Genomic DNA, 9,966 nt, shown 5'->3' on the forward strand with positions numbered 1-9,966 from the left:
AGGGGGCTGAATACAACATTGATCTCCTATTATCATAAAGGGGTAAGTGTCATTGACGTCACTAGATTTTGGTTCTGTTTGTTTACTACCGCGAGTGTTGGCGTGAGGACCTTTGTCATCCTGGCTTTGTTTTTCCTTTTTTCCTTTTAGATAAGTCTTTATTAAAGTTCGGGTAACAGGTATTTCTTTAGCTACCTCTAAACCTCTAGCTACGATATCGTGGCGTTTCATGTGGGTGTCTATCGTGGACACTGCCTGATGCAAAAGTTTTTCTTCATAGTCGTCTAAATTGTTTTTCATAAGTTCCTCACATTCTTCTTTCAAAAGTTTTTCTCTTTTTTTATGTTCTGCTAATTCTTCCTTGCGGCGTATATATTGTTTTTCCTGATCCTGTTTAAAGAGATGGCTAAGATCCGTTGCATGTGATTCAGATTTTTTTCGTCGCTTTCTTTTGAGCTGGTTGGATCAGAATGCTGACATTGTTTGTGTGCAGCTGCTACAGCGACTATTAATTCGGTCTCATCGTAAGGGTGTGGGGCTGTAGGCTGAACGGCTGAACATGCAAGACTAGCTTTTCCTGCGGTAGGTTTATGTTCTTTGCTAGAGCCTGCACTAGTTTTATTTGATGTTAAAGCATCTACACCTGGTTCCGGTCCCTTTTTCCATAGTGGTAACATTTGATGTATCACGTCGCGGCATTCTGTCATATATTTTCTACAGGACTTTTTAAGCAGACTACTTTTCTTATCGCAAATGGTATTCAACATTTCTACTGACCTGTTTTCTGGCGATAATCGTTCGGGATAAGGCTCCGGAAAGAAATTAGAATGCATTGTACTTACAGTCCGTAAGTTGTAAACAAAGTCAGTCACATAAGCACTCCCGCATGTTCTGGATACGTAATCATGGAAGTCTTCGCCGATTCGTGGACGTGGGTTACACGTAACCGGAAATGGGAGTCGTACTGAGCTGTTATTTGAGACTTTATTTTGTATTTTATTAATTTTTGGTTTTACAGGTACTTTAGATTTTTTATCGGACCTGTCTGTGGTCTTTGAATAATTCTGACCCATGTTCAGTGATTTCCAGAGGGGTTTACACGCTAGGAGGATTTAGGTTAGTATTTTCGCTGCGGCACAGCTGAGGTCACTTTAAATTTATTGCTAGCAATTTTTGTTTGGGTGAGCAACTCTCACTTAGCGAGCAACTTCTCGCTTAACGAGCAACTTCTCGTAAAACAACAGGCAACTTCCTGTGTCTTTCTGCTTTTAATTTACTGCTTTTAACCCTTGTATGGTAATCGGGTCTGTGAGACCCGTTTTCAGTTTTCTTTCGTTTTTTTTTTTTTGTTTTTTTTTTTAACAAAATTAAATTTAATTATTTACTAGCTTTCTCTGAGTGAGCAACTTCTCACTTTTTAACGTGCGTTTCAAGACAACAGGCAACTTCCTGTGTCACTTTTTGGTGAGCAACTTCTCACTTAACGAGAAATATTCAAGACAACAGGCAACTTCCTGTGTCACTTTTTCTGAGTGAGCAACTTCTCACTTTTTAACGTACGTTTCAAGACAACAGGCAACTTCCTGTGTCCACCAACACCACACAAGGGTTAATTTACTTTATTCGGGGACTGAGGAAGTCGTCAGTGTATCTCTCTGGATCACTAAGTGAAACTTCGTCAGCATATCCCGTTTTTTTTTTATGGATCGATCACTGAGAGAGGTATAATACGGTCTTTATATAAATATGAAAGACGCATATTTACCTTCTGTCAGTCCATCCCACTTCTGACACCAAATTGAAGGAAAAAATGTCCATCCCGGTTTTCCCTCCAAGGCACGAGCGATAAGCAGAGTTCTGTCCTTTCCTTCTAAGATTCCTAATTATTTAAAGTAACACTCAGGTATGCCATTAAGCGTGTTAGTACGAGCTCGGGAGCAGCTTGGGAGAACAAGAAAACAGAGACTGCTTTAGGTTGCCTTCCCAATCGACTCAAAGGTTTATTTGGTACACAGCAGTTTATATAGAGAAAAAAAGGTTCGTGTGTCAGCTTTCCCAGTTCAAACCGGTACAGACTAAATAAGGAAACGTCTTCCTGCCTTCTGAGCAAAGTATCCCTTGTGTAGTTTATCAGTTCAGCTACAATTTATGATCATCCCAGCAAAATACACTCCTAGACATAAAATACAGAGTTCTTTCATTAGTGAATTCTGAAACAAACCACCTAGCCTTTAACGAGCCTTTTCCAGGAGATAAAGAAAAAGGGAGGATGGGAGTAAGGAAGTGGTCTCATCTCTGTGGTGTTTTCGACCTTGGGGTACCAGCTTGTGAGTCTTACACATTAATTCTTGGGTCACAGAGAAAGAGAAAAACAACTAGTAGATGGGCCTTATTGAGTAACAGTTTTCCTGTATAAAACAATATCCTGTAAATGCTAACCGTGGTATCAAAATATCACAACATGCTGGTTTTCTGAACACGTCCGTTAGTCATGCAGAGCACAGTGCCAGAGAGCGCCACCAGCAGGAACATGGAAGTCTTCATTGTATTTCTATATTGAAAAAGTAAACAGAGTGAATATATAAATCAGTATTATTTCATTTCATTTATTAACTTGTTTATTTTTGTTTCCTAAATGTTAATCGTGCTTAACTATTAAAGTAAAAATACAGATAGATAGGAAACTCTCTGAAAAGTCAAACTGTTTTCAGTGAGTTTATATATTTGCCAGAGGAAAGGTCAGAATCTGCATATCTGACCACTTTGAATCAATTTATATCTAAACAGAAATCAGTAAAAGTTCAAATCAGTTTATCAATATCCTCACTTATGAGGATATTGATATCCGTATAACTGGAGTTATTATAGATTTTCATACATGACATTTGTGAAAAAGGCGAGGGTGTCAGGGTCCCTGTGTCTACCCGGTCGCCTCAGTGTGGCTACATGTGTTTTTTTGTTTTGATTTTGTCCCCGCTCTCTCCCTCCCTCCTTCTCTCACTGCCTGGGCGGAGCTCATCTGTGGGCTCCTGCCCTTGGCCCACGCACCTGGTGACACCTGTGGCTCATCACCCAACAGTGTTCCAGTCCCCTTATAAGATGGCAGCCCTGTATTTCTCGTCGCTGGACCGTTGCCGACTCTCGTCAGTGTTAACCCCAGCTCAGTTCGTTCTCGTGTTTCCCTAGCGATCTTCTTACAGTAACCTTTTGCATCTCTGTGAATAGATTTCCCTGGACCTGCCCCTGTGTTACCTGAGCGATCAAGTGTGTGAGGATTGGAGCGAGCTTTTGTGTTTCTTGTGGAGTGTGAAGAGGAGCGTGGAGCGTGGATGGAGTGAGGACTTTGGAGCGTGTGTGGACTGCAAGTGTCTTTCCCCCCTCCTGTTCGTGTGTGGATTCCCGGAACCCGTCTTTTCCCCACTGTGTAAATAGATCACCTGGTGCTTCTGTAAATAAAAAACCTTTATTGTTCCCTACTCAGAGCCTACGCGTGAGTCCGTTCAGTCCCGTTGTGACAGAGAGTAAGGACGTAAATCGACTGGTAAAGAGGGACTGGTGAAGAGTCTGCAGCCGCAGCACCGATCCATCTGTCCATCTCCTGTTCCCTTCTCTGATCACTCGTGAACAAGACTGCGAGTTTTGTAACTTAATAAAAGCAGTAATTTGTTTGCCAGAGGGCCCCTTCCACGTCACACCCTGTTCTTTCCTTCTTGTCTTATATGAAAATTCACTTTGTGGAGCTTTTTGGGAAATTGTTAAACTTCAGGAAGATTCTGAACATGCCCCATCGTTTAGCCAGCTCTTTGGAGCTGAGCAGGTTCAGGCCTGTTGTTGTAAGTTTTATAAAACGATCTCATTTAAACGAATAATCCAGCTGAAGCTTCAGACAGCCGTCAGACAGTGAAACACTGCCATCTGCTGGACGCGAATAACAAAGACGCTGCTTTGACGGGTGAGGGAGTTTCAACAAGTCTGCAACGACTCAAGCATCAAACTACAGAACTATTCTAGCGGACATGGTGCTCTAATGACTGCTTCATTAACGCAGCTCAGAAAGGATCAAACATATCAATAAATCATAAAACACAAAACGTCTCTTATTGCCCAGGGCTCAGGAAGTGAGTGTGTTCCTTATAGCCCAACACGTTCTCACTCCCAACTCGTCAAACGTGTGACGCATGGTCAGGCTCCCTCTGCTTCACTTATGGACCATATGGACCACCAGGTAAGACCATTTAAACGGACAGCATTTATAGAATGACTATTAAAAGTCAGCGAGTGTCAGTAATGTTAATGTGGTTATGTTAGTAATACACCGAGTGCTAATATAACAGCTTTAAGATGCATTTGTAGATGTTATTACGTGTTTTACCGTCTTTATGGTGCTAGCTTAAAGTTACGGTGTAAACGTTAGCTTATATTGGAGAAAAGCTGTTACTGTTTAAACGATGTTAGCACAGAAATATTAGCTTCTGTCATGACTGATGAAGTTACTAGTTAATAAAGTTTCCAGTAAAGTGTTTAATCGCAGCCACAGACTGACAGCAAATATCTCGATTAGCTTCAGTGCATCTGTAATAAATATGTGCAAGTTTCAGTGCTTCGTTTAAACTGTATGATACTTATACTGACCCAGGGTCAGTGTAAAATACAATCCTAGCTGTGTGAACAAAGCCTGGCTGCTTTAATCCTGCATGACAAACCTCAGGATGCAGGTTATTATTACTCTTTCCTGCTGGCACACCTGTCACACCTGAGAGTCAGCTAGAAACTCACAGTGACGTGGACATCATGCAAAGACTGCCAGACTCTGTAATACTGCAAATGATCAGTGACTCAGGTTATCACTAAACTTTAAACGGCACCTCTGTGTCTCTGTGTGCTGAACATCTAGGATTGAGTCAGGTTGCATTGACTGTGGGACTTTAATGTGTTAAAAGCAGGTTGAAGACGGCTCAGAAACATTTGAAGATTAAAATTTAGCATTATGGCTGCTGGTGGTTTGTAAAGCCTCTACTCAGCTGTATTTTTGTTACTAATTTATGTTTGTTGTTGTTTAACACAGATTTCAGAAGAGCAAATATGCTTAATAGTTTAACTAGATTTCATTTGTCAGTGTGGGACTGCTGAGTCACCTGAAGAACTCATTTCATTCATTCTCCACATGATGTTCATTTACAGAAATGTTTCACAGGAACTGATTTCTCCCAAAGGGTGAACTAGTGTGTTTCCATAGATTACCTCTGTATGAATGTACTTCTTAAATGAAGGCAAGTGTTTGTCCTTTTTTGTTCCTCAGGTACAGTACGTGATATCAAGGGCAGGCGGTCATCACTGGGGGTAGACAAGAAGCAGACGTACTTCCAAGAGGGAGCTGCAGTGAGGTCAGAGGTCAGAATCTGAAACAGCTCAGGTTTATATTTTAGAGGTTATAAAAAATCAAAATGTATTATTTAAAGAAACCTTTAAATAATAGTCATAATTATGATTATTATAAGAAATATCAAACATTTAAGTGGATTTTCTGTTACACATATCGTGTTAGCCCTGCAATAAACTGGCAGCCTGTCTTTGTCCTGTATCAGCTGGGATAGGCTTCATCCTCCTGCAACCCTGAATTGGATACATTGTATTCCAATTATGTAATCTGATCATTTACAAACTCAAGGTATCTAATCAAAATGTAAGTGATGCCGCCCTTGACAGACAGGGAGATTTTATTCCTCAAAGACCATCATCCAGTCGAAGTACTAGTTGCCACGTGGTCAGTGTTCTCACAACCATTGATTTTATCTCACAACTTGTTTTCACCAAAGAATTTCAGTAAGTAAATATTCTTCAATCTCTTTTTTCCCCCCAGTGTCTGCAGATCAGCATCAGTGTCCACGTGAAGAACCTAGTTATGTTGTCAGTGTCAACCCAACAAAAGGTACTTTACCTTCTTGTATATATTGTGATTCCTTTACTTTTATATTTGTTGTTATAGTTGAGTTAGGCAGGGCTTTTGTGCAGTCCTAAGAAACATACTGCCTAGAGTGTTTTTCACTTTGTGGAAGAGTTTCTTTATTTTTTTTCTGTTAGTGTGTGGAACTGAGGTGCTTCGTCAGGAGCTCCTTCAGTTGTTGGAGGATGGAGAAGAGGACGCAGCCATGACTTGTGAGACATTGTCTGAGTCAGCTGCTACTCACTGGGCGATCAGAAACATGGTGTCCTTGCTAAAGTGGAAAGAGGCCAGGCCTTGTCTTATAGACAATATGTTAGCTACTCTGGATCCACAGTCACACCGTGTGTGTCAGTGTGGCAAACAAGTAGTTGTGAGGTGTCTGGACTGCCTGCCTCTTCCATTCCTTTGTGCTGACTGTGATATTGCAGTTCACACACGCTTTGTCCTGCACAGCAGAGAGGCAGTAACAGGAGGGTTTTTGCAGCCTTCATCAGAGTTTCACAATCCAATATGTACGGTTTTTAAGTCTTATGCATTTATTGCTGTGTACTATGAGTGTGTGCTGTTATTGTATATTTATTGTGTATCATTTAATTTCCAATTCTTTTTATATATATTGTGTGTTTTTAATGTTAGTTCGGCTGTTGCCTGTGCAAAGACCAGACTGTGTGTGACTGCCCAGCAGGTAACGTTGAGGTTTCACCCGGTGCAATTGTGGCTCTTGTAACCATAAATGGTAAGTTGCTCTTTTGTCACACACTACATACACAATAGATGTGTTTGCAGGTTTTATTGCAAATTGTACATTGCTACATTGTTTTGAATTACCCTCGGCCCGCAGTATATGTGGGCACCTGTCAAAGGTCATTTGGATTTACCAGACCGCTTTGAAAACAACATGGGAAAAAATGAATGTCTTTGTTGAGCCATGACTGGATTTCTCCTTATCCTTCCTAAAGGCCGTTATAACCTTGCACTGCCAGTGGTGAGCTGCACCAGCTGTGGCCTAATGTGGTCCCCCTCAGTTAAGGACTTCCAGGGTGGTGGATATTGGCCTGGCACCTTAAATTTCTGCACCCTGTTTTCAATGGATGTCTTTCAGTCTTTCTATGACATTAAGAAGCTGCAGCAGGGATGTCACTTAAGGCCTTTGTCAAAGTGCTGGATGAACGAACAGCCCATTTTGGAAGGGTGAGTTTCTAAATTTGTCAAGTTTAAGGAAATTGTGCAAATCAATGTTTATGATGACTGTCCGTGAATATTCTGTTGTTTGTCCTCTACTTAAAAGACTGGCCGAATATCAGCTGATGCCTTCAGCAAAAGTTTCTTGGAGTGGAGTGCTGTAAAGTGTGAGGTGGACAGGATGTGCAAGGAGCCATGCTTTAGCTGCCCTGCCTGCACTCCAGACATGCTCGCCGTCTCAGTTGATGGAAACTGCAAGCTTTATCGCTTTCAGTCTAATGCAAGGTACGTTATGCATTGTGTACATAAATCAAATATGGATTTGTACAAAAATAGTATTTTGATGTTTCTTTTCAAACAACTGTCACCGTGTTCGTTCAGCACTTCAGAGCAGGGGAACTTTGAAGGTGTCTTCATTGAGAAAGATGAGGAAGTTGCTGAGTTTGTGAAATACATCCAGAGACACACAAATGATGTAAGATACACATATATATCAGTGCTGTCAGCGTTAATCTTGTTAAAATGACGTTAACGCCATAACCATATACTCATACGTGTGTGTGTGTGGATACATATTTGGATGGGTGGATATTTATTTTGTTTTTCTCTTGGTGTTGTCGTAATACTATTTACTTGACTTTATCTTAATGTGTACTTCATTTTGAGTAGCTCACACTTGGATGTGCGAGGTATACTGCAGCTTGTAGGCTTGGATACGTTTAAGACATTTTGTTATAAGGTTGAATGAATTCAGCAGTCATGTATTGTGACCTCCTTTCTATAGATCAAATGGGGAGGTGCGTTTCAGGATGGGGCCGGTTCTACAGTTGGAGAAGAGGTGGAACAAGTAAACAGTTTCCTGTCTAGGGCGGCCATCACAACGAAGTACATGTCTAAAGCAGGTGTGTGTCTGTGTGTGAGATTCCACTCAGTCTCCTGCTCATTCATTCTTATTTGTATACTAACTGAAATGCAGGGCGAACAGACATGCTGAGCCTCCTGGCTTTGGGCTGGAACAAAAGGAAAGTGGAACAACTGGGCCGCACTTTGAGCCAGAGATATCTAAAGGTCATTTTTTCAACACCCATTTTAATGTGTGTGGTAATGGGGCAAAAACACCAGTACTCTAAAAATGTCCATATGAATGACATTTATTAATGTATTCTTAGATCATAAGGATCCTTAGAGAACAAGTGGAGAGCCTGAATGCGAGCAGAAATGAGCTGGGTGTGGATGACGACACACTGCAGCAGTGGGCTGAAGGTGAGTCTCAATATAATGCACTCGTGTATAACAACAGGACCCACCATGGCCTCATTAAAGAACTTAGAGTTAAGATCTTTCTGACAGTGTCAACAAACAATGAAAAATAAGCTTGTAAAAGCAGAATTGATGGCAGAGTTGTTGCGTTTGATCAAATTGGATTGGACCTGGGTTGAAGTGATGTCGTACTAGTTGGTTTTATAAAGCTGAACACCAACATACTTGTTATCTCATGATAATGCAGCACATGAAGGCTCCAGATGTCTTATAATGAATATCATCAAGTCAGTGATTACAGAGTCCACTGTAGTTTGGTGACTGTTACTCATCCTGTGTTCTGATTAATATTCCTCTCACTTAGAAACGGATCAAACTGATGGCAGCCTTGGAGCGTTGCAGGCACGAGTAGAGGAGCTTGTCGTCATCATCAGAGTGCGAACACAAAGTCTTTACAGACAAAATGGTGTCACAGTTTCTTTGAAACGGACCGTTTGATGCTCAGTTTGTACAGCTTGTACAGCTACTTTGTAAACAGAATAAAATCAGATCCAGGTTTGTTTAAGCTGGATGTGATTTGTTCTAGCAAACGAATTGATGAGTGTAGATTAAAATGTAAATATATGCATTATGTGAAGGTGTTCCTTTTTATGATTATTTACAGATAGCAACAAGAGGCGACACAGAATTCACAAGGTCATCTTAGATGAGAAGAAACGCTTGGCGGCTGCTGTTGACGACTACAACAAGGAAACAAGCAACAAAGCAAATCGTATCCAGTGATGCCCTCATGCAGAGCGACGTTTGGCCCTGGCAGAGCACAAGTGAACGTAAGCTCTTGATTTCTAAATATCCTTTTTAAACAAACTCCCAGTATCTGAGCAGCAGTTGAATGTTTTGTTCTTGAATCATAATATGCTGCTATGTTTTCCCATCTGATGCTGTTAAACTGCAGCTGCTGCTGACCTCCGGACAAAGAGAAAGGTCTTTGAGAAGGTGATGGCTGTGAGGCGCCTGAGAGAGGAGGAGATGATCCTTTGCAGGGAGATGCAGCATCACTGGACAGTGTTGCAAATGCGATCTGTGGTGTTGGGGACAATCTCCTCAGACTGTAAGCACATCTTTTATTTATTTATACATTTGGTGATGAATTGATTGAAAATAATAGCAGATGCTAAAGTCTTACTGGATCTTTTACCTATATTTGGGTTGCTAGCTAACACTGCCTTCTCCCTTAAAAAAAGTTTAATTACATGATCCTAACTCCTTGTGTTTATGAGGTGAGTTTTTTTGTCTGTTTGTTTGTTTTACTTATATTTAATAGTTTTGTTGTTTTTACAGCCTCCCTTGTTGGCATGTCGGAGGATGCACAGAAAGGACTCCATAGCCTGGTTTAAAAACAAAGTGAACTGAAAGCTGAAACGCTCAAAGTAAAGGACGTGTACAAGAGAATCCTCAGCCACCAACCACTCCTGGAAATGGACTCGGAGGAGGAGGAGGACGTTTCAGACGATGAGAGTGATTTGAGCACTTCTGATGAAGACTGATTGTGTCATCATTGATGGTATGTTTGCTAGAAT

The 9,966-nt window shown here is 41.1% G+C and overlaps 1 long non-coding RNA gene across 1 annotated transcript; it reads left to right on the plus strand.

The window, feature by feature from the left end:
- Nucleotides 1-8,390: 8,390 nt before the first annotated feature.
- On the plus strand, nucleotides 8,391-9,491 carry LOC146577564 (uncharacterized). Its single transcript, XR_014891426.1, has 3 exons — nucleotides 8,391-8,852; nucleotides 9,051-9,216; nucleotides 9,342-9,491. It is a non-coding gene; the product is annotated as an uncharacterized LOC146577564 (long non-coding RNA).
- Nucleotides 9,492-9,966: the final 475 nt, after the last annotated feature.

Source organism: Mchenga conophoros, linkage group LG3 (genome assembly GCF_057382185.1).
Source record: "Mchenga conophoros isolate Kocher_MC1m ecotype Shallow Benthic linkage group LG3, M_conophoros_male_GT1.1, whole genome shotgun sequence".
In the NCBI taxonomy this organism is placed as follows: Eukaryota; Metazoa; Chordata; class Actinopteri; order Cichliformes; family Cichlidae; genus Mchenga; species Mchenga conophoros.